General features: G+C 43.5%; 4 long non-coding RNA genes across 5 annotated transcripts; all 4 read right to left on the bottom strand.

Annotated features, from left to right (window-relative positions):
* Nucleotides 1-275: 275 nt before the first annotated feature.
* Nucleotides 276-1,207, bottom strand: LOC133393802 (uncharacterized). Its single transcript, XR_009766403.1, has 2 exons — nucleotides 566-1,207; nucleotides 276-488 (listed from the first exon to the last, which is right to left on the bottom strand). It is a non-coding gene; the product is annotated as an uncharacterized LOC133393802 (long non-coding RNA).
* A 4,027-nt stretch (nucleotides 1,208-5,234) lies between these two features.
* On the bottom strand, nucleotides 5,235-6,369 carry LOC133393777 (uncharacterized). Its single transcript, XR_009766382.1, has 2 exons — nucleotides 5,525-6,369; nucleotides 5,235-5,447 (listed from the first exon to the last, which is right to left on the bottom strand). It is a non-coding gene; the product is annotated as an uncharacterized LOC133393777 (long non-coding RNA).
* A 3,212-nt stretch (nucleotides 6,370-9,581) lies between these two features.
* On the bottom strand, nucleotides 9,582-10,718 carry LOC133393791 (uncharacterized). The gene is made up of 2 exons (XR_009766397.1): nucleotides 9,872-10,718; nucleotides 9,582-9,794 (listed from the first exon to the last, which is right to left on the bottom strand). It is a non-coding gene; the product is annotated as an uncharacterized LOC133393791 (long non-coding RNA).
* An 11,653-nt stretch (nucleotides 10,719-22,371) lies between these two features.
* On the bottom strand, nucleotides 22,372-23,318 carry LOC133392916 (uncharacterized). Of its 2 annotated transcripts, none has more exons than XR_009765884.1 (3): nucleotides 22,890-23,318; nucleotides 22,726-22,829; nucleotides 22,372-22,647 (listed from the first exon to the last, which is right to left on the bottom strand). It is a non-coding gene; the product is annotated as an uncharacterized LOC133392916 (long non-coding RNA). The 2 variants fall into 2 exon arrangements; XR_009765883.1 differs by having other exon boundaries at nucleotides 22,726-22,823; nucleotides 22,890-23,313.
* Between the last annotated feature and the right edge of the window lie 1,805 nt (nucleotides 23,319-25,123).

Below are 25,123 nucleotides of genomic sequence, written 5' to 3'. Positions count from 1 at the left end.
GAACCAACTGTATACACAATTGATCATTAAACTAAAGTTTTTAAGGAAAAATGCTAGGTGGCACTCTTGCCCCGTATGGCACACTTGCCCCAAATTCCGCTATATCGGTTATGCGGATTAAGTGATCGAACGCTACGTATTCGGCGTTTGTAAAAACTGCTTTGAGACCAAACGCTCCATTGGATCACCATCTTAATCTACCGGGCAGTTAAAATAAGGATGACGAATCTTTATAATCAGCTGCTGTGAGCCAAGATAAGAAAAACTGTGACATATTCATATAGCGCTATTTGTTATATATAGCCTTTATGACCAATTTGATTCGTAAGTATCCACCCATCCAGTTTGCATTATGGACCATGTATAAATATTTTCGTGTTTGGCCTGTTTCCATGTTTTTTTGAAAAGAGTTTTGCTTTACCAATACAATCGTCCAAGTTAAAAAAAAAACCACTTGTCACACAGCAATGTATATTCACACCTACATCCTAAAAAGAACAAAGGTAAATTATTGCTTGATAGCGAAAAATTAACCACGGTACTTATCGTCACTCAAGTGTCTCACTTTGTGTGGCGTGTAAGGTTTGTTGTAGAAAATGTTGTAGCCGCAAGCGTTTTTATGCGATTATTAAGAGGAATGACTATTTGTCACCATAAAGTTGAATGAAGGTATCACGAATTGTGATTACATTGATACATTGATACAGTCATTTTCGGGATTAGTTCAACCGCTTCAGTTCTGAACAAACTTGATTTAGATGATCAGCCTCAACTTTTATAATAAATTGACGATCGGGTGTTTAATTTGGGAGTACGTAATTATCTGCAAGTAAACGAGGAATATTTTACCAGATGCAATCAAATAGGGCATTATATAACTTAGTTTATAATGTATAAAGCGCTTCTGAATTTGATAATTTGCAATGTTTACACAGCAAACGATTTTATAAACAACAATGGTGCTATGCTGTCAATTCGCACAGTGGTATCACAGATCAACCAATTCAGTTGGCGCGATTATCCGGGCCCGTACCCGAACGTTCGTTTTTAAACATAATAAATAAATACCGCTTAAGCGAAGAAAAAGATATTCCTATCTATTTTCAGTTATTTTCTCTAATATCTAACTCTCAGTAGGAAAGACAAAAGCATCAACACATTGGGAAAGTCTGCAACCGAATACGATTTAAACGCCATAATGATGATTTTTTTTCAAATGTGAAAAAATTCATGAAAATTTATGCGAAATATTTCAACCGCTTCAAACCCTTAGGCGCCGATGGCTATGCTATGCGCATAGCACAAAAATCATGCCCGAACAAAAAAAAAGATGGCCGACACCTGCCGTACTTTTTGCTCACTTGCATCCAAGTTGTGTGCAAGCAAAACTTGTAGGGCCTTCTCTACTCTTTAGCCCCTTTGCCTTATTTGAGCATTCTACCGCACTCAAGCTTTCACGCAATGTTTGCTCCAATTTGCGTTCCACTTGTGCGCAGAGCTCAGTTTTTAGAGTCTCGATTCCCTTTTCCAAGGCACTCGATATCCATACACTCATATTCAACTCCAAATTTTTTATGGATTGTGTAAGTAAATCGTTCGATCCACTCACATCTACATCCATACCCGCTGTAATGAGTTAGGCAATAGCTACGGTCGCCATAATAATAATAATAACATTAATAATAATAATATTAACAATAACAATAACAATAATAATTATAATAATAATAGTAATGATAATAATACTTATATTAATAATAACAATAATAATAATATTATTAATAATAACAATAAAAATATTATTAATAATAACAATAATAATAATAATAATAATAATAATAAAAATAATAATAATAATAATAATAATAATAATAATAATAATAATAATAATAATAATAATAATAATAATAATAATAATAATAATAATAATAATAATAATAATAATAATAATAATAATAATAATAATAATAGTAATAATTATAATAATGATAATAATAATAATAATAATAATAATAATAATAATAATAATAATAATAATAATAATAATAATAATAATAATAATAATAATAATAATAATAATATTAATAATAATAATAATAATAATAATAATAATAATAATAATAATAATAATAATAATAATAATAATAATAATAATGATAATAATAATAATAATAATAATAATAATAATAATAATAATAATAATAATAACCCAGGATTCAAAAGGCGGTGATTCTTCGAACATGTAGTACTGTAAAGGCCGGGCTACATTGATCGTACTCCTGAGTGTAATTTTTGTGAACGCGTACGCCATCTAGCGGCGGCGGGTCGAAGCTACAGGCTTTTTTTTAACAATCGGGTTAGTTTATTTCAGTAAATTTATAATATTTAAAAATTCCCTAACCCTCTTCCTGCCTCTACGCCCCGCGAGGGGTCTAGGGGGAGGGGATGTTATAGCTCTTAGGAGCGCATCCTTTATCCTCCTTGGTCTCGCTGGTAATTTCCACTCTCTGCCCTTGTGTGGGGCAATTTCGCACCAATTTTGGCATTCCTTCGCGTGCTTTCGTGTGATTTTTTGGCTGACTAGCTGGAGGCCACGTCCGCCTCCACCGCCGCCGTCTTCTCTGCCGAGGTCAAACCGCCTTGCCGGTTGTAGGGAGAGCTGGCCAGCTCAGGATAGACAGACTCCCCTCTCTCTATATCACCTCCTTCAACTCCTCGTCGCTCATCCTGTTGATGCTGGCGATGTCGCTGCCGAAGTCTTGCCATCCGAGCGCGGATATTCGCCCGGCGCTCCGACGTTCGTGGTGACGATGAAGGCATCGACGGCCGTTCGCCACGCTGCTCCTCCCTTTGACGCACAGTCTGCGTCCTTCTCGCTACATTTCGAAGGTCATTCCGGGTACACCGGACTGCTTCTGGATCGAGCCGATTGGCGGGTTCCTCCAGCATGGCCTGTGCGGCGAGAATGGCGCGTTCCTCGTCCCAGCAGCGTTGGAGTTTTGAGGTTATGCGCTTGGCGGCCTCGCACACGTTGCTCCAGTTGGTGGGTGATTGAAGCATGTGCGCCTCCAACGTTTCTGGCAAAACTCCATCCAATAGCTCACTCCTCACCTCAGTAAAGCGAGGGCATTCGAACATTACATGTTCTACTCCCTGGACTACACCAGGGCAACGAGGGCAGGCCGGAGACGAGGTGAATCTCATTTTGTTCAGGTATTCGCGGAAAAATCCGTGTCCTGACAACACCTGAGACAAATGAAACGTCACCTCTCCGTGATTCCGCAACTGCCAGGCTCCCACGTCCGGAATTCCGCGGTGAGCCCACATATCTGCTGGCGTTGTCTGCTGCGGCATCTGCATCCCAAGTCGTCTGCCACTCTTCAATAGTCCGCTCTCGCTCCTCTTTTCGGAGCTCGCTGCTACTTACACCGGTCCCGCGTCTGCTGTGAACTCGGGTGTCCTCCGCTACGGCTCTGCAGATTGGCACCAGTCCCGCGAGCAGCACGGCGGTCTCATACCTTACCGTCCGGAACGTTCGAGCCACGCGGATCGCTGCCTTTCGCTGCACGCGCTTTAGCAGACTTCGGCACTCTCGGTTAGTCAAGGCTCCGTGCCAGACGGGTGCAGCGTATCGCATTGTCGAGTCGGCGACCGCTGCAAGCAAGCGGCATCGTGACGTCTTTGGTCCTCGGTGGTTCGGCATCAATCGTGTGACCGCCTGTACTATCTGCGTTGCCTTCTGAATAACCGCCTTCACATGAGGAACCCACGACAGGTTGTAATGTAAGCGTACCCCGAGGTATTTGAGGTTACGCGAGAACGGCACCACTGTACCTCCTACGGTGATGATGATGTCCTCCGGAGGCTGCTGCAGGCTGGAGATCACCGTCATCTCCGTTTTCGCATGTGCGAAGAAAGGATTACGTTATGTGGAGAAAACATTCGTTTCAATTAGGTCTAACGCCGTTCAACGCTGGGTGATGTGATCTATGTGATATGATTTGGATAACGTATGAGTTGGAGTGATGAGTTCTTTCTTTCTGAGTGATGAGGCAATTTCTTTGACCTGTACATAAATGCTCGCCTCACGAGTTAACGAGCAGTACGAGATGTTACAAGCCGTAGGTTATCCAGCCTCAGCTACAGCTGTATTACCTACTTTAGCGGAACTTGGGGCAAGTGTGCCACCTTAATCATGTCAAGTTATAACTCACTAAAACGTGTTTTTCAAAAGCCGATTTAAATCTCATAACCATTTTACATCTATTTCCTCACTTATAAATGAGTTTCGCTTGAAAAACGTGGAAACAAAATTGTTTTTGAAGCGTTTTAAAAAGGGTCCAAAAAGACGTTGTTTTTTGGGCTATGGGGCAAGAGTGCCACTCGTATGGGGCAAGACGGCCACCTGGTTAAAATAACCGTATTTCTTAGATAATTGGAAATTATTACGTTTGTACCACTAGTGTATGTATTCCTACATGTATTTAGTCAACAATGAACCCTTTTTGACCACCAACTGTACCACAATATGGTTTTTTTACTGTTCTGTTTTTCTGGCGTGGAATCCGCTCACAATAGCGCACCATTCCGCAGCACGCTACAACAATGTTTACATTTTTGACAGCTCGCGCCTATGAAAGATGGTGGCACACTTGCCCCAAACAGAGATGGCACACTTGCCCCAAAAGTTGTAACTTTTTTGAAATTGAATTTTTCAGTGACAAAAAGAAAGTTTTTTTCAACTAACCCCACAAAAAATTTCACGTCTTCTCAGCTATACGGTGGTGTAAATATTTTCTCGGTTGATTGTTCGCATGATTTTTGAGAGCTTATTTGGTTGGATTAAAAAATTATAATATTCTGCTCAATTTTGAAACTCCATATAAATCAGTTCAAAACAATGGGAAATATCGATTGATCTATATGAAATTCGGCTCAGTATACCTAGTCATTGGAAAGGAACCAACTGTATACACAATTGATCATTAAACTAAAGTTTTTAAGGAAAAATGCTAGGTGGCACTCTTGCCCCGTATGGCACACTTGCCCCAAATTCCGCTATATCGGTTATGCGGATTAAGTGATCGAACGCTACGTATTCGGCGTTTGTAAAAACTGCTTTGAGACCAAACGCTCCATTGGATCACCATCTTAATCTACCGGGCAGTTAAAATAAGGATGACGAATCTTTATAATCAGCTGCTGTGAGCCAAGATAAGAAAAACTGTGACATATTCATATAGCGCTATTTGTTATATATAGCCTTTATGACCAATTTGATTCGTAAGTATCCACCCATCCAGTTTGCATTATGGACCATGTATAAATATTTTCGTGTTTGGCCTGTTTCCATGTTTTTTTGAAAAGAGTTTTGCTTTACCAATACAATCGTCCAAGTTAAAAAAAAAACCACTTGTCACACAGCAATGTATATTCACACCTACATCCTAAAAAGAACAAAGGTAAATTATTGCTTGATAGCGAAAAATTAACCACGGTACTTATCGTCACTCAAGTGTCTCACTTTGTGTGGCGTGTAAGGTTTGTTGTAGAAAATGTTGTAGCCGCAAGCGTTTTTATGCGATTATTAAGAGGAATGACTATTTGTCACCATAAAGTTGAATGAAGGTATCACGAATTGTGATTACATTGATACATTGATACAGTCATTTTCGGGATTAGTTCAACCGCTTCAGTTCTGAACAAACTTGATTTAGATGATCAGCCTCAACTTTTATAATAAATTGACGATCGGGTGTTTAATTTGGGAGTACGTAATTATCTGCAAGTAAACGAGGAATATTTTACCAGATGCAATCAAATAGGGCATTATATAACTTAGTTTATAATGTATAAAGCGCTTCTGAATTTGATAATTTGCAATGTTTACACAGCAAACGATTTTATAAACAACAATGGTGCTATGCTGTCAATTCGCACAGTGGTATCACAGATCAACCAATTCAGTTGGCGCGATTATCCGGGCCCGTACCCGAACGTTCGTTTTTAAACATAATAAATAAATACCGCTTAAGCGAAGAAAAAGATATTCCTATCTATTTTCAGTTATTTTCTCTAATATCTAACTCTCAGTAGGAAAGACAAAAGCATCAACACATTGGGAAAGTCTGCAACCGAATACGATTTAAACGCCATAATGATGATTTTTTTTCAAATGTGAAAAATTTCATGAAAATTTATGCGAAATATTTCAACCGCTTCAAACCCTTAGGCGCCGATGGCTATGCTATGCGCATAGCACAAAAATCATGCCCGAACAAAAAAAAAGATGGCCGACACCTGCCGTACTTTTTGCTCACTTGCATCCAAGTTGTGTGCAAGCAAAACTTGTAGGGCCTTCTCTACTCTTTAGCCTAATAATAATAATAATAATAATAATAATAATAATAATAATAATAATAATATTAATAATAATAATAATAATAATAATAATAATAATAATAATAATAATAATAATAATAATAATAATAATAATAATAATAATAATAATAATAATAATAATAATAATAATAATAATAATAATAATAATAATAACCCAGGATTCAAAAGGCGGTGATTCTTCGAACATGTAGTACTGTAAAGGCCGGGCTACATTGATCGTACTCCTGAGTGTAATTTTTGTGAACGCGTACGCCATCTAGCGGCGGCGGGTCGAAGCTACAGGCTTTTTTTTAACAATCGGGTTAGTTTATTTCAGTAAATTTATAATATTTAAAAATTCCCTAACCCTCTTCCTGCCTCTACGCCCCGCGAGGGGTCTAGGGGGAGGGGATGTTATAGCTCTTAGGAGCGCATCCTTTATCCTCCTTGGTCTCGCTGGTAATTTCCACTCTCTGCCCTTGTGTGGGGCAATTTCGCACCAATTTTGGCATTCCTTCGCGTGCTTTCGTGTGATTTTTTGGCTGACTAGCTGGAGGCCACGTCCGCCTCCACCGCCGCCGTCTTCTCTGCCGAGGTCAAACCGCCTTGCCGGTTGTAGGGAGAGCTGGCCAGCTCAGGATAGACAGACTCCCCTCTCTCTATATCACCTCCTTCAACTCCTCGTCGCTCATCCTGTTGATGCTGGCGATGTCGCTGCCGAAGTCTTGCCATCCGAGCGCGGATATTCGCCCGGCGCTCCGACGTTCGTGGTGACGATGAAGGCATCGACGGCCGTTCGCCACGCTGCTCCTCCCTTTGACGCACAGTCTGCGTCCTTCTCGCTACATTTCGAAGGTCATTCCGGGTACACCGGACTGCTTCTGGATCGAGCCGATTGGCGGGTTCCTCCAGCATGGCCTGTGCGGCGAGAATGGCGCGTTCCTCGTCCCAGCAGCGTTGGAGTTTTGAGGTTATGCGCTTGGCGGCCTCGCACACGTTGCTCCAGTTGGTGGGTGATTGAAGCATGTGCGCCTCCAACGTTTCTGGCAAAACTCCATCCAATAGCTCACTCCTCACCTCAGTAAAGCGAGGGCATTCGAACATTACATGTTCTACTCCCTGGACTACACCAGGGCAACGAGGGCAGGCCGGAGACGAGGTGAATCTCATTTTGTTCAGGTATTCGCGGAAAAATCCGTGTCCTGACAACACCTGAGACAAATGAAACGTCACCTCTCCGTGATTCCGCAACTGCCAGGCTCCCACGTCCGGAATTCCGCGGTGAGCCCACATATCTGCTGGCGTTGTCTGCTGCGGCATCTGCATCCCAAGTCGTCTGCCACTCTTCAATAGTCCGCTCTCGCTCCTCTTTTCGGAGCTCGCTGCTACTTACACCGGTCCCGCGTCTGCTGTGAACTCGGGTGTCCTCCGCTACGGCTCTGCAGATTGGCACCAGTCCCGCGAGCAGCACGGCGGTCTCATACCTTACCGTCCGGAACGTTCGAGCCACGCGGATCGCTGCCTTTCGCTGCACGCGCTTTAGCAGACTTCGGCACTCTCGGTTAGTCAAGGCTCCGTGCCAGACGGGTGCAGCGTATCGCATTGTCGAGTCGGCGACCGCTGCAAGCAAGCGGCATCGTGACGTCTTTGGTCCTCGGTGGTTCGGCATCAATCGTGTGACCGCCTGTACTATCTGCGTTGCCTTCTGAATAACCGCCTTCACATGAGGAACCCACGACAGGTTGTAGTGTAAGCGTACCCCGAGGTATTTGAGGTTACGCGAGAACGGCACCACTGTACCTCCTACGGTGATGATGATGTCCTCCGGAGGCTGCTGCAGGCTGGAGATCACCGTCATCTCCGTTTTCGCATGTGCGAAGAAAGGATTACGTTATGTGGAGAAAACATTCGTTTCAATTAGGTCTAACGCCGTTCAACGCTGGGTGATGTGATCTATGTGATATGATTTGGATAACGTATGAGTTGGAGTGATGAGTTCTTTCTTTCTGAGTGATGAGGCAATTTCTTTGACCTGTACATAAATGCTCGCCTCACGAGTTAACGAGCAGTACGAGATGTTACAAGCCGTAGGTTATCCAGCCTCAGCTACAGCTGTATTACCTACTTTAGCGGAACTTGGGGCAAGTGTGCCACCTTAATCATGTCAAGTTATAACTCACTAAAACGTGTTTTTCAAAAGCCGATTTAAATCTCATAACCATTTTACATCTATTTCCTCACTTATAAATGAGTTTCGCTTGAAAAACGTGGAAACAAAATTGTTTTTGAAGCGTTTTAAAAAGGGTCCAAAAAGACGTTGTTTTTTGGGCTATGGGGCAAGAGTGCCACTCGTATGGGGCAAGACGGCCACCTGGTTAAAATAACCGTATTTCTTAGATAATTGGAAATTATTACGTTTGTACCACTAGTGTATGTATTCCTACATGTATTTAGTCAACAATGAACCCTTTTTGACCACCAACTGTACCACAATATGGTTTTTTTACTGTTCTGTTTTTCTGGCGTGGAATCCGCTCACAATAGCGCACCATTCCGCAGCACGCTACAACAATGTTTACATTTTTGACAGCTCGCGCCTATGAAAGATGGTGGCACACTTGCCCCAAACAGAGATGGCACACTTGCCCCAAAAGTTGTAACTTTTTTGAAATTGAATTTTTCAGTGACAAAAAGAAAGTTTTTTTCAACTAACCCCACAAAAAATTTCACGTCTTCTCAGCTATACGGTGGTGTAAATATTTTCTCGGTTGATTGTTCGCATGATTTTTGAGAGCTTATTTGGTTGGATTAAAAAATTATAATATTCTGCTCAATTTTGAAACTCCATATAAATCAGTTCAAAACAATGGGAAATATCGATTGATCTATATGAAATTCGGCTCAGTATACCTAGTCATTGGAAAGGAACCAACTGTATACACAATTGATCATTAAACTAAAGTTTTTAAGGAAAAATGCTAGGTGGCACTCTTGCCCCGTATGGCACACTTGCCCCAAATTCCGCTATATCGGTTATGCGGATTAAGTGATCGAACGCTACGTATTCGGCGTTTGTAAAAACTGCTTTGAGACCAAACGCTCCATTGGATCACCATCTTAATCTACCGGGCAGTTAAAATAAGGATGACGAATCTTTATAATCAGCTGCTGTGAGCCAAGATAAGAAAAACTGTGACATATTCATATAGCGCTATTTGTTATATATAGCCTTTATGACCAATTTGATTCGTAAGTATCCACCCATCCAGTTTGCATTATGGACCATGTATAAATATTTTCGTGTTTGGCCTGTTTCCATGTTTTTTTGAAAAGAGTTTTGCTTTACCAATACAATCGTCCAAGTTAAAAAAAAAACCACTTGTCACACAGCAATGTATATTCACACCTACATCCTAAAAAGAACAAAGGTAAATTATTGCTTGATAGCGAAAAATTAACCACGGTACTTATCGTCACTCAAGTGTCTCACTTTGTGTGGCGTGTAAGGTTTGTTGTAGAAAATGTTGTAGCCGCAAGCGTTTTTATGCGATTATTAAGAGGAATGACTATTTGTCACCATAAAGTTGAATGAAGGTATCACGAATTGTGATTACATTGATACATTGATACAGTCATTTTCGGGATTAGTTCAACCGCTTCAGTTCTGAACAAACTTGATTTAGATGATCAGCCTCAACTTTTATAATAAATTGACGATCGGGTGTTTAATTTGGGAGTACGTAATTATCTGCAAGTAAACGAGGAATATTTTACCAGATGCAATCAAATAGGGCATTATATAACTTAGTTTATAATGTATAAAGCGCTTCTGAATTTGATAATTTGCAATGTTTACACAGCAAACGATTTTATAAACAACAATGGTGCTATGCTGTCAATTCGCACAGTGGTATCACAGATCAACCAATTCAGTTGGCGCGATTATCCGGGCCCGTACCCGAACGTTCGTTTTTAAACATAATAAATAAATACCGCTTAAGCGAAGAAAAAGATATTCCTATCTATTTTCAGTTATTTTCTCTAATATCTAACTCTCAGTAGGAAAGACAAAAGCATCAACACATTGGGAAAGTCTGCAACCGAATACGATTTAAACGCCATAATGATGATTTTTTTTCAAATGTGAAAAATTTCATGAAAATTTATGCGAAATATTTCAACCGCTTCAAACCCTTAGGCGCCGATGGCTATGCTATGCGCATAGCACAAAAATCATGCCCGAACAAAAAAAAAGATGGCCGACACCTGCCGTACTTTTTGCTCACTTGCATCCAAGTTGTGTGCAAGCAAAACTTGTAGGGCCTTCTCTACTCTTTAGCCCCTTTGCCTTATTTGAGCATTCTACCGCACTCAAGCTTTCACGCAATGTTTGCTCCAATTTGCGTTCCACTTGTGCGCAGAGCTCAGTTTTTAGAGTCTCGATTCCCTTTTCCAAGGCACTCGATATCCATACACTCATATTCAACTCCAAATTTTTTATGGATTGTGTAAGTAAATCGTTCGATCCACTCACATCTACATCCATACCCGCTGTAATGAGTTAGGCAATAGCTACGGTCGCCATAATAATAATAATAACATTAATAATAATAATATTAACAATAACAATAACAATAATAATTATAATAATAATAGTAATGATAATAATACTTATATTAATAATAACAATAATAATAATATTATTAATAATAACAATAATAATATTATTAATAATAACAATAATAATAATAATAATAATAATAATAATAATAATAATAATAATAATAATAATAATAATAATAATAATAATAATAATAATAATAATAATAATAATAATAATAATAATAATAATAATAGTAATAATTATAATAATGATAATAATAATAATAATAATAATAATAATAATAGTAATAATTATAATAATGATAATAATAATAATAATAATAATAATAATAATAATAATAATAATAATAATAATAATAATAATAATAATAATAATAATAATAATAATAATAATAATAATAATAATAATAATAATAATAATAATAATAATAATATTAACAATAATAATAATAATAATAATAATAATAATAATAATAATAATAATAATAATAATAATAATAATAATAATGATAATAATAATAATAATAATAATAATAATAATAATAATAATAATAATAATAATAATAACCCAGGATTCAAAAGGCGGTGATTCTTCGAACATGTAGTACTGTAAAGGCCGGGCTACATTGATCGTACTCCTGAGTGTAATTTTTGTGAACGCGTACGCCATCTAGCGGCGGCTGGTCGAAGCTACAGGCTTTTTTTTAACAATCGGGTTAGTTTATTTCAGTAAATTTATAATATTTAAAAATTCCCTAACCCTCTTCCTGCCTCTACGCCCCGCGAGGGGTCTAGGGGGAGGGGATGTTATAGCTCTTAGGAGCGCATCCTTTATCCTCCTTGGTCTCGCTGGTAATTTCCACTCTCTGCCCTTGTGTGGGGCAATTTCGCACCAATTTTGGCATTCCTTCGCGTGCTTTCGTGTGATTTTTTGGCTGACTAGCTGGAGGCCACGTCCGCCTCCACCGCCGCCGTCTTCTCTGCCGAGGTCAAACCGCCTTGCCGGTTGTAGGGAGAGCTGGCCAGCTCAGGATAGACAGACTCCCCTCTCTCTATATCACCTCCTTCAACTCCTCGTCGCTCATCCTGTTGATGCTGGCGATGTCGCTGCCGAAGTCTTGCCATCCGAGCGCGGATATTCGCCCGGCGCTCCGACGTTCGTGGTGACGATGAAGGCATCGACGGCCGTTCGCCACGCTGCTCCTCCCTTTGACGCACAGTCTGCGTCCTTCTCGCTACATTTCGAAGGTCATTCCGGGTACACCGGACTGCTTCTGGATCGAGCCGATTGGCGGGTTCCTCCAGCATGGCCTGTGCGGCGAGAATGGCGCGTTCCTCGTCCCAGCAGCGTTGGAGTTTTGAGGTTATGCGCTTGGCGGCCTCGCACACGTTGCTCCAGTTGGTGGGTGATTGAAGCATGTGCGCCTCCAACGTTTCTGGCAAAACTCCATCCAATAGCTCACTCCTCACCTCAGTAAAGCGAGGGCATTCGAACATTACATGTTCTACTCCCTGGACTACACCAGGGCAACGAGGGCAGGCCGGAGACGAGGTGAATCTCATTTTGTTCAGGTATTCGCGGAAAAATCCGTGTCCTGACAACACCTGAGACAAATGAAACGTCACCTCTCCGTGATTCCGCAACTGCCAGGCTCCCACGTCCGGAATTCCGCGGTGAGCCCACATATCTGCTGGCGTTGTCTGCTGCGGCATCTGCATCCCAAGTCGTCTGCCACTCTTCAATAGTCCGCTCTCGCTCCTCTTTTCGGAGCTCGCTGCTACTTACACCGGTCCCGCGTCTGCTGTGAACTCGGGTGTCCTCCGCTACGGCTCTGCAGATTGGCACCAGTCCCGCGAGCAGCACGGCGGTCTCATACCTTACCGTCCGGAACGTTCGAGCCACGCGGATCGCTGCCTTTCGCTGCACGCGCTTTAGCAGACTTCGGCACTCTCGGTTAGTCAAGGCTCCGTGCCAGACGGGTGCAGCGTATCGCATTGTCGAGTCGGCGACCGCTGCAAGCAAGCGGCATCGTGACGTCTTTGGTCCTCGGTGGTTCGGCATCAATCGTGTGACCGCCTGTACTATCTGCGTTGCCTTCTGAATAACCGCCTTCACATGAGGAACCCACGACAGGTTGTAGTGTAAGCGTACCCCGAGGTATTTGAGGTTACGCGAGAACGGCACCACTGTACCTCCTACGGTGATGATGATGTCCTCCGGAGGCTGCTGCAGGCTGGAGATCACCGTCATCTCCGTTTTCGCATGTGCGACCTCCAAGTGATGCTCGCGCAGCCACCGGTCTACCGCTGACACAGCTTCCTCAGCTACTACTGCGGCTGCTGCTTCCTAATATATTTAGAAGCGCTGATGGGACCCCCTTATTCCGCAACGCATCAGCTATAGACTGCCAACTAGCGGTGTTAAACGCGTTGCAAATATCCAATGCGACCACCATCAGACAGCGCTTGTCGCGATTGTTGGTACGACGGAACGACTTAGCCCTTCTCCCTGCGTCTACAACACGCTGGATCGCACTGATGGTGGAGCGTCCTCGGCGGAAACCGTATTGGGCATCGGACAACCGCGGTGAATCCGGGTCCTCGAGATGCTTGTTGAGGCGGTTCAGGATTAGTTGCTCCAATACCTTGCCGAGTGCGTTGAGCATGCACAGCGGCCGATATGAGCTGCTTTCCCCGGGTGGTTTGCCCGTCTTGGGAAGCAGTACCAGGCGCTGGTGCTTCCACTCGGACGGGAACGTGCCACGAGTTAAGCAGTCCTGGTACATTCTGCAAAAAACATCCGGGTACATCCCGATCGCCGCCTTCACCGCGGCGTTGGGAATTCCATCCAGTCCTGGTGCCTTCCTTGTTGCCATCTGGTGGGCTATATCCTGCAGCTCCCTGGGAGTCACGTCGTCGACGGATGCCTCTCCCTGGTTGACATCACTTACATACGGCCATGGGACCGGCGAGTGGTTGGGAAACAGGTCAGACACGATCCGCCCCAGCTCGATTGGGTCTTTCTCCTGCGGCACTCGACTGCCGCGCAGCGTGGACATCACCACCCTGTACCCGCCACCAAAACCATTATCCTCGGCTGTATCGATCAGTGCGTCAATCTGCTGACGTTTGCTGGCACGAATCGCCTTCTCCAGGTTGCGTTTCGCCGTGCGATGGTCTGCTGCAACAAAACTCCCCTCTTGTAGATCGGTGATGAGTCTAAGCCGCTCGCGCGCGGCTAGACATATTCCACGTAGCCGCTCCAGCTCAGGAGACCACCAGTAAAGGTCACGATAAGGGTTGCTGGACAAGTGGTTGGCTCGTTGCATCACTTCATCACATGCCCTCGTCATCATCTCGACTATATCCGCATCAGTCACAGCTTGCTCGGCGAAGTTCACGTCTCTGAGTGCTAGGAGGAAAGAATTTTCGCTGAATTGTTTAGTTTTCCACCTCCTACCGGCACATGGAGTGTGCTGCCGGTTGATTGGTGAATCACGGCGGGGAGACCGTTGCTGCGACCGATTCCGCTGGGAAAGCTGAACTCTCCTTGCGGCCAGTGCAGGGCTGTTGGTCTCGAACCGGATCAGCTGGTGGTCAGATCTGGCGAAATCTAGTACCTCCCAGGTGTCATGCAGTACTAGCGATGGAGTTGCGAAGATCACGTCAATGACACTTGGCCTTGCTGCTCCTCTGCCGATGAACGTCGGTGCGCTGCCATTATTGAGAATGGAGAGTCCCAGCACCTCCACCATCTGCAGTAATTCCTCGCCACGCAGGTTATTGCGTCTGCTACCCCATTCCGTGTGCCAAGCATTGAAATTACCAGCGATCACGACGTGGGAGTGGGATGAGGCCTCCAGCTCAACGGCCTCAAGAAGCCGCTCGTATTCCTGTGGAGATAGGCTCGGAGGAGCGTAGACGCTGATAAAGACGATCCCGGCCACTTTAGCAGCCACCAGTCCCGGCACTGTACTGCCCCATACCCGTTGTATTGGGTACGAGCCGGTGGCTACTATAGCTACTTTCCTCGATGCGTCGAATGCCCATCGCCCGTTATTGTTGGGAGGCGTAAACATGTCCGACAAGATCAGGACATCAGCACGATGTTCCCGCGCGGATTGCAGTGCTAGGCCCTGTCCTTCCCGACAATGATCCACATTGAGTTGAAGTACCCTTAGTGAGGACATCGCAGCATGGGGCGTACACAATCACTGTGACCGACGCGATGAGGACCACTGCACACGGCGCACTTCACCTCGGCGTTGCAGTCTTTAGCCAAGTGGCCTTCTGCTCCACACCGAATGCATGCTTTCTGTCGGTCGACCGGAGAACGACATTCGCGAGCAATATGGCCACGCTCCAGGCAGCGGTAACAGCGGGCCGGGGCTTCCTTGATATTGCTTATACAGCAACTTACCGTCAACTTTTGCCCCACGAGTTGTTTGGCTGCCTTTGCCGGTAGTCTAACGCGGGCTCGTTTTGTGCCATCAGACAGTTGCCACATGCTGACCTTAGTAACGCCGGCACTAGCTTGCAACTTTCTGTCTATGGCCTCCTTTAATTCTTCTTCGCTTGCGAGAGGATCGATGTGAGTGATGAGAATCTCGCCCATCTCTGTTATCACTCGCGCAATACCAGCATTTCCAATAATTTGTTGCACTTCCTGTAGCACCAGCGTTGAGTCTGCCGTGCAACTGAGCTGTATCCGAAGACGGGCAGCATGAGTGCGGCGGCCGATTACTACGTGATCCGCCAGATCCTTATGCGCCGGGTCGAACTTAATGGCATCCTTAACCTTTTGGTAAACAGTTTCCCAGGTCTGGTTCTCGCTTGGGATGACTTCTACCTTATCGACATTATGCCGACGCACCGTATGCTGTTGCTGACGTTGATGTTGTTGTTCCGGTTGCAGGCACTCCTGCTGCGTGCCGATAACCACCTGTCGGTGAGACTGGCTTTGCTGCTGCTGGTGGCCGCGCGGTTTGCCGGTATTCCGCCCCCATTTGCGCCTCACCACCTCAGCGAAACTGCCTTGACCATCGTTCCCCTCCGGGTCGAACGATGCTCCCGACACTAGGAGTTGAGGCGGTGCAGCCGAGGTAGATGGGCCTATTTGCTGGTGCTGCTGCTGTGGCGGCTGCCGCTGTTTCTCCTGATGCTGCTGCATTCGGCGTGGCTGAGGTGTTGGTGTTGTTGGTGTTGCTGCTGCCCGATGGCTGCTAGTACCGGCCCCCTGCATAAGCAACTTGTTGAGCGCAGTACGGTCGCGCTCATGTGCTGCACGCATCTTCTCCATTTCTTCCCGGGCAATCAATTCCCGGCGCCCCGCATACTCCTGCTGTTTAGTCATGAGGATGCGCATCTGTGTTAGCTCCTCATTGATGCGTTCGTTTCTTGCATTCGTCTCGGCCAACGAGTTAGTGAGCTGCCTGATTGCCTCTCTCATCTCCGTAAGCACTGGCGAAGCTGCTTGCTTCTGCGTAGCTCCTCTGCTTAGCCGCTGTCCTGCAGCCACGGGACCGGTGCCAAGCTTCGGCACTGTTGCGTTGCTGGCATTCGAACGTAACGCCCTCCCGAAGGTCGACATCACGCTACTTCAATTTACACACCTTGCTATTTGTCCGCCTCTTGGTCTTATCCGAGCGTTATCCGACTCTTGTCTGACACTTTTACTAGTAGCTCCCCCTTTAGATGTAGTTTTGTCCTTTGGGATTGTTTTTTTTTTTCAGTTGGGCGTGACGTCTTTCCAATGTCACCCGGTTTACGCCATATTGTTGTATTGTTGTTCCAGACTTGGGCCCTCGCACTTTTATCTTTTTAATGAAAAATACTCCACTTTCCACTCGGTACTCGTGCTGCGCACATGCTATATCACTGCACACATCTACCAATGTTTCTTTTTAGGACTATACTGGTGTTTTTAACTATAATTTCCTAGTTTAACACGGAGCGCACTTTTGGACGTCAGCACTGTTTTGACAGCTCAAACCCTACCCTCGAAGCTAGAGGCTGGTATAATTTATCTGTCAAAAAGCGTTTTGGGTCGAGGAGCCTATAATTTTGATCACAAACCAGTGAACAAATAGCTTGGTGGGTATGTTCGATATTTTGTTGTGTATGTTTTTTTGAAAATATGTGGTAATTTAACATACATATTGTATTTCTAGCCATGGAACAAGCAGGAAGCAGTCGACGCAATGAAAAAATAGTAAGTACAACTGTTTTTAACGAAAATTGTGTGTGTGTGTGTGTGTGAACTGTAGTCTGTGAGTCGCCGGCTCGGCTCGGGGCCGCAATTGTGCTGAACATTTTATTGAAAAATGTAGTGTTTGTAGGTTTCACAAGTGCTTAAATAATTTGGTGTAGGGTTTGTCCATCTATTTCATCATTTAAACTTCATTGCAGAGTGTGTGAAACTGGTTGTTCGTTTTGGTATTGTAGCGGTTTTTAGTATAGAGCGTGTTTTTTTATTCATGAGGAACGGCTTTGTCGTATTGCTTGGTAGAACGTTTTTTTATCAAATGGTAAGCAAAATTTACCGGCCTATTTGTATACATTTAATATAAAAATAGCACATGTTATTTTTATCGCTCTGGTTTCGGTGTGACGGCTAGCATGACCGAATTATCACGCGATCACCTTTCTGTTGTTTTAATTTAAATTAAAAAAGGGAAGTATTAAACTGATTTTTTTTTTTCATTCCAGGATCATGAAAAAGCCTCCGCTTCATTGCCGAGGTGCAAAAGCACCGTGTTTTGTGGGAGAAAAAAAAATAAAAACTACAAAAATGTAGTTTTGAAGGGCGACGCATGGGCAGCGATAGCGGCCAAGGAGGAGGTTTCGCCACAAGATGCGAAACATCTGTGGTCCCGACTCCTTGGCATTTATCGGACCAACAAGGCCAAGGTTAAGAAGACGACGCAAACCGGTGCAAGTACATGTAGAAAAATATATATACAGTTAATTTATTATTTCTCACCCCAATTGATTATTGTTTTTTTTTTAGGCAATGACGACGTGTTCCGGCCACGGTGGTTCGCCTACCATGCGATGTCTTTTGTAGACGAGGCCACCCAAGATGCGGTGCATGTAGACACGGTGAGTATGTTTATACTTATTTTAAATAACTAGTGGTGTGGGTCAACTAGTTTGTTTAATCTTTGGCGTGGAAGCTAATGTCAGCTTTCAAATCAATTTTACATAAATGCCTAGTATTGAGCATCAATACATTTGGGTATCCATGATTGATAAATGTTCTCCGACGAACTAATTGACCTTACTCACATTCTATTTAACTAACTTAATGCGAAGCTCGTTTGTTATATTCATAAAAAAGCTCTCTTTTGCACTTATATACAGTGGAGCGCCGTTTATCCGGGCTTCTCGGGACTTGACCTCACACGGATAAGCGAATAACACGGATAATGAGTCAAATGATATATTTTATCACCGATTCCTGATTGATTTTTGGAAAATTATCTTAGTTTTTGATAAAAATAACCCAGTTTTTATTAACTTCATGCTTTTTCCACAAGAATATTTGAGATTTGCCTTGAATTATCGGGTCTTTTGTTATGACAATATGCTCTTTTAACCGCTTTTTCAAATATCCTCCTCATAACGAAATGTCACCATTGTATTGAACTGTCATTTCTCAACAGCACGGATAAACGGACAGCCGGATAAAAGGTACCCGGATAAACGGCGCTCCACTGTAATTAACATTTTGACGAACAAAGTATATCATGGTGGTTTTCCCCATAACACCACAGTAGTATGTGCTTCGTTCGTCAAAGTTTTAATGCAAATGAATCATTTCACACACGAAGTGTTCCTATGATCCTTAAAATGTATACATATACGGACGATCACGACAAGCAGGAAATGCTGACCAGCGCACCACGTCAACAGCACGAGACCAATATGTATAGCCGTCCGGAATCATAGTGCTGACATGACGATGGATTCTTTCTTCGCTCGTTGTGCAATTGCAATCGGCAATAACAATTGGCAATCGATCGTTGCGCTGGAAGCAGGTGCGTAGTTGATAGACGAGCGTACCCTGCTTGTTACGATCGTCCGTGATACTCCGCTATTTCATCGGGTCGATGGCCAATGTGTTTGGGCGAGTCGCTATCGTGTACGTAGTTATAGTTAAGTTTCTCCATGATCAATCTTGAAGAGAATTGATTTTAGAAAGATTTTACTGTACATAGTTACGTGCGTATGATTATCGCCACGTTCGTCCACTCGATCCACCAGCAGCAACCAAACACAACAGGCATGTGGCCACGTTTATTCGGTGAGTGAGCTAGTAAGCCAGCCAGCAGTTTATCCAGCCGCTAATAGAGCAGGCGAGTAATGCTTAAAAAAATCCGTAGTTGTTGCACTCGCGTACTTAAATGTATATTATAAATAACCATGCTGGTAGTAATGTACAGAATAGTCGGTGTAGTTGTGTTTGTGATTTCATAATTTATTATTAATTTTAATATCCATGGTATTGGTTGGATGGATTTACGTAGAACGATTATGTTTTAAATGGTTTGCAATGTGGTTCCTTATGTCAGCAAGATTTTCTGAAGGTCGGGAAGCAATGTTTTGGAGATCGGTCAAGCCCCCTTCACTTCTCCAATCTCCATCGACTCGTCGCCCGCGAACAACCCTATCAAATGCAGACGGGGGTGTGTATGTGTCCCACGAAGCATGCTTGGGCAAAAAATTGTGCAAGTAAACTGTTGTCAAAACAATGTTTTTGGCAACATCCGGCTGCAGTTGTATGCCTTTGAGCAATCTCCATCGATTCGCTAATATTCCAAGCGAATTTTCAACTGGCATACGACAAGTAGAGTGCATTTTGTTGAATGTACGCTCCATTGAATCAGAAGGATGCACCCCGCTGTACGGTCTAAAGTAGTAATTGGAAAAGGCAAATGCCTTGTCACCGAGAATAAAGTATGGGACTGGGGTTTGGTACGGGACCTGCAATGGCGTTGCTGGTGGAATGTTTAGTTGGTCGTTTTCTAGCTTGTGATACAGCCGTGTGTTTTTAAATATTCCACCGTCCGATATTCCTCCCTTACCACCAGCATCTGCCCATAAAAAGTTATAATCAGCATCGACCACAACCATTAATACAATACTAAAAATTTTTTGATAGTTGTGATATTCGGATCCGCTATTACGAGGGCAAATAATTTCAACGTGCTTCCCATCGATTGCACCTATTGCGTGAGGAAATCTCCAGCGCTGCTCAAATCGTCTTGAGATTGCAAGCCATTCTTCTTCGGTAGAGGGTAGCTAAAAGAAAATAAAATAGAGGAATGATTTCAATGCATGTTTTAGTTACTGTATATTTTACAGCTTATGAGAAACATAGAATATGATTTTAATGTTCATTTTCTTTTTTTTTCAGCTTGGCTACGACGATGAGGGCCTCACTCCCCGTTCCCTCGTGGAGGCAGCCTACGCGGTTCCACAATCGTTGGACGACATCGATTGGGATGCCGCGGTTGCCTTCGACCCCGAGCCATTCTCTCCCACTCCTTCTTCATACCCTTCTGCTCTATCCGTCACTCCTGGCACGATCCGCAAGGGAAACGGTGTGAGTGGGGCCCTCAACAACCGGCTGCAACAACCGGTTTCGGGCGCAACAGGCGCACCGGAAACCGCAGATCCGGACGATTTCGGCCGGTACGTGGCAGATGAGCTTCGGCTTATTCCGTCTCTAAAAAGGAGACGCATTATGAGTATTCAGCGGGAGTTATTAGAATCATTAAAAAAAATCTTTAAAAACATAACTTTGAATACTTTTTGAGTTTTGTATATCACATTAGTTACTTGATTGAAGAGCTACGTTCGAGGAAAAAAAAAAAGTTTCCGTTTTCATATTACATGAACCTTTTAGTAATGGGCGGGTAGACCCGAACCTATCGGGTCGGAGCCATCCGAAAGCGACACGGAGTCGTTCGGGTCAACCCAAAAGGTATAAGTAGTTTCAGTGGGTGCAAATACTCCGGTAGGTGCGAGAAAGCATAAACGACTCCGACCCGTTGGTGCTGCGAGTTTGGGTCGGGACGGGCCACGGTAGGTTCGGTTGCAACGAGTTCGGGTCGACCCGAAAGATCAGTAGGTGCGAGAAAGCATAAGCAACTCTGACCCGTTGGTGCAGCGAGTTCGGGTCGGGTATTGAACCTACCGTAGCCCGACCCGACCCGAACTCGTTGCACCAACGGGTCGGATTCGCTTATGCTTTCTCGCACCTACTGATCTTTCGGGTCGACCCGAACTCGTTGCACCCGCGGGTCGGATTTGATTCCAACTCCGACTCTTTTCATACGAGGAGTCAAACACCGGCCGGCAAACGATTCAAACGATAAACAATGCACACTGCTGCGATCAAGGTGATAACATAGACTACAATTATATGTGGAAGATTTGGCTGTGGAAGCCATGATGGATGGAGTTTGGCAGATGGGAAGGAATATTGTCGTGCGCTTTGTATGAAGCTTAGGCACCCAACTGTCAAATGACGATTTGCCCAGCAGTACTCGGCGTCCTTACCTGTAGCAAAATATTGATTTTGATCAACATGTCAAACGGCATACAGACAGCCTGGTCGAAAATTGATGAGACACCAAGCATGAATAATTTTGGCACTTAAATTATACCCACATCTAGCTTGCACTGGTCGCCGCCAGATGCGCTAGTGAATATAAAAATTACATTACGGAGTACGATCAATGTAGCCCGGCCTTAAGAAGGTTCCTGAATCACCATAACTAACATCCGGTGCAAACTCATTAACATTAAGAAAACTGGTGAATGAGATCCACAAAGCCTAGCCCCCTTTGGCATTTGAATAGCCCGAGGTAGGTGAAAAGTTCCCAGCATTGCTGAGAAGTGACAAAATTCGGATAATAATAATAACCCACCGGTCACCAGCACTCAGAGATCCGCTGAGATTAAAGCTGGCTTTGAAGCTGCCCAAGTAGCAGAGCCGAAGTTTTTCAGAGATTTTTCTGTGTGCCAAAGCGAGATGCCCTGTCTTCTCTCTCTAGACTTTGGACAGCAAACCGCCGCGCGTGTAGAGGTGTGTGCGTGTGACGAAAAACGATGGATGAAAAACGCGAGGAGCGGCCCAAGGACGCAAAAACCGAAGGCGGCCTGTGTAATCTAAGCTCTCTACAAAGCTCTCAGCGAAGCTCTCGTCTGCAGTCTTGTCGAGAGCTTCACCACATGCGCCCGAATCATCCGTCACGCACACATCTAAACGTTCTGGTTTCTTCAGCCGCTCACGCATACCAATGTGTTTGCTCCACCCCCTTTTTCGGATTGCTTATAGAAATGATGAGGCTGTTCACATTTGCTTCATGCACACATTCGCATGCTGTTTATTGAATAATATCTCTCTCCCTTCCTACATGTGTTTTGGCATACTCCCGCTGTGTAGACGGCAGAACGCTTTCCCCCTTCCAAATTTACCGTTCTTCCTCCTCTCGTTCTTCCTTTCTCCTGCCGCGCTCGGGGTACCATCCGTGCTGCGCGTGCTCAGCTGGCTTCATTTTAGTGATGACGTCATGAACAGGAGCTGCGCGTGTTGAACCGGCTTCTGTTAAGTAATGACGTCCTCACCGGGGGCTGAGTGAAGCAATAATGAATGTAAGTAGTATGTATTACTATGAAGAGTTTAGCGCAGAGGATTAGATAAAAACTTACCTTAATATTTTAAAACTGGAAAACGTTTTCTTTCCGTCGCTCACTTTGAAGATTGATGACGAGGCTATCAGGTAGTCGTTGATAAATAGCGCACACACCTGTAACTTTTTAAACGCCAAGGGTTAGTTGAATGTACCTGCACAAGCACACAGCAAGAATCTTACCTCAAAAATTTGCTAGGATAAATCATTCTATTACTGAGGAAGAAGAACACGGCACAAAACGTAAATGAGCAAAGTACGTCGCACAAGAAATCGCACCTCTCTTCAGTACATCCTTCCACAGGGAAAGTTCTGGACAGACTGAGGATGCCTAACACCCGGATGAGCGCGATAGCAGAAAAATCATGGTGTATCGAGAGAGATGGGTAGACTCGGTCCAGCGATATCCGCTGGTAAAGGCATGTGTGTGTGACGAACGAAAGACTTCAAACCCCGCTTCTCCCGTATTTCATCCATAATTTTTCGTCACACGCACACACCTCTGCACGGGCGGCGGTTTGCCGTCCAAAATCTAGAGAGAGAAGACAGGGCCTCTCGCTTTGGCACACAGAAAAACCTCTCAACAACTTCGGCTCTGCTACTTGGGGGGGTCCGAAGTCTTTCGTTGGTCACACACACATGCATCTACCGTTGGATTGCGTTGAACCGAGTCTACCCATCTCTCTCGTTCTACCATGATTGTTCTGCTATCGCGCTCATCTGGGACTTGCAAAATTCTCTCACCGCACAAATCGATCACGCCAGCGCTGTGCGTTCTCTCAATACATTTTTTTCTCCTCAAATCTGATCAAGTGCTGTCAAAATCGTGAAGCCATTTCTAAAGCGCAAACTCAAGTGAAAAGTAAAGGTGGTTTTATCAAGTGAAGCAAGGTAAATTTGTTTTGTGTCAGTAATGTAATATTACAAAATTAACTTAATTTCATTTGTTTAATACAGCAAAACATCAATAACATGGAAAACATTGAAGACATGGACTACATGGATGCGTCTCTGGAGGCATCTAAGCAATCCGGGCAATTTTATCGCCAGATGCAAATGCGCTCTGCTCAATTAGAGTTAGAAGAAGAAGCAGAAACCAGCCGGTGTAATGTGCAGATTGGTAAGTAGTATTTAATGAAACACTTGTTTGTGGTGATGTCCGGTTGTGCAAGTGATAGTTGATGTGGATATTTATTCAATATTGTGTTAGCATCAAACGATAGTTGTGTTTACGTTGTGTATATGTTTATCAATTTAAAATCAGAGTGAAATGTCCGGGTATGTATGGTGTTTTTTTTTTTGCAAATTAAAATAAATAGTTAAGCATTCTGAAATAAAAATAAGTGCATCTTTAATTGCACAACAGTTCAAAACAGTGTAGTGTTTAAAACATTTTTTTTTATTCGGGAGGAACGGAAGAAAAAAGCGGTAACGTAGTGCAGTCGTTATCTCCTTCCAGTCAAGAACATGCCCGTCATGGGTTCAAGGCTGGAATGGACCGTCATACCGAGGCAAAGACAGATTATAACAATATTTTATTTTAACTAAAATGCATTTTGCGTACTGAGATAGTGTTGGCAAAGAACAAGGAGAAAGGGTTCAAGCATCGCATGAACCTTCACCTTTAGCATGGACTGACTATCCCGCTGAGCATAACCGCGTAGATTGTAAAGCCAATAAGAGGAGGAAGAAAAATATGTTTCAGTTAATAATCCATGCTAATTGAACGGTTTTTAAGTGGCATGCTTTTTAGATGATCGCTCAATAGTTAGCTGACAGTTGCGTTTGTATTCGTTTAACAAATTTCACAAAAACCTCATGGCCTGCCGAGAAAAAACTCATTTTTTTATGTTATGGAAAAACGTGCTAACTAAAAAGCTCATTTTCAATAGTAGGTAGAGAATCCAACTTCAATCAGAGACTGCATACTGTAGTATGTTTTAGCATACTAAAAAGATAAAAATTAATTACTAAGTGAGTTTTTTTGTAACAATACATTCAAATATCGTCACGCAGTTAAAGTGAATAAGTAAAAGAAAAACAATGCTTAACATTTTATTCTCGATGTGTATGTATGTGTAAGTGTTATGTAAAATTATGTGCTTATAAAACTAAAGGTGTGCCGATACCTTTTCGCAGAATTGACTAATCTGCGAAAAAAAAAACAACTCATAGATTTCAAATCTACGAAAAGGTACATCAGGCGTAACCAACGGCTGAAATCGTGATTAGTAAAAAAAGGATTTATAAACATTTTAGCTACTGAACCACAACCGCAAGCTGTTGTGGAGGATCCATGCGAAGTGTCGAACATTTTCGAAGCTGTTGTAGAGGGCGACACATTGGATAATTCTAGTGACGAGAATGATGACGAGGATGGTCACGAGGAAGGTGAAGGTGCAGGCAAAACATCAAAA

This window comes from Anopheles gambiae, chromosome X (assembly GCF_943734735.2).
Source record: "Anopheles gambiae chromosome X, idAnoGambNW_F1_1, whole genome shotgun sequence".
Classification (NCBI taxonomy): Eukaryota; Metazoa; Arthropoda; class Insecta; order Diptera; family Culicidae; genus Anopheles; species Anopheles gambiae.
The sequence above is the reverse complement of the archived record's forward strand: the minus strand, read 5'-3'. Positions and strand labels throughout refer to the sequence as shown.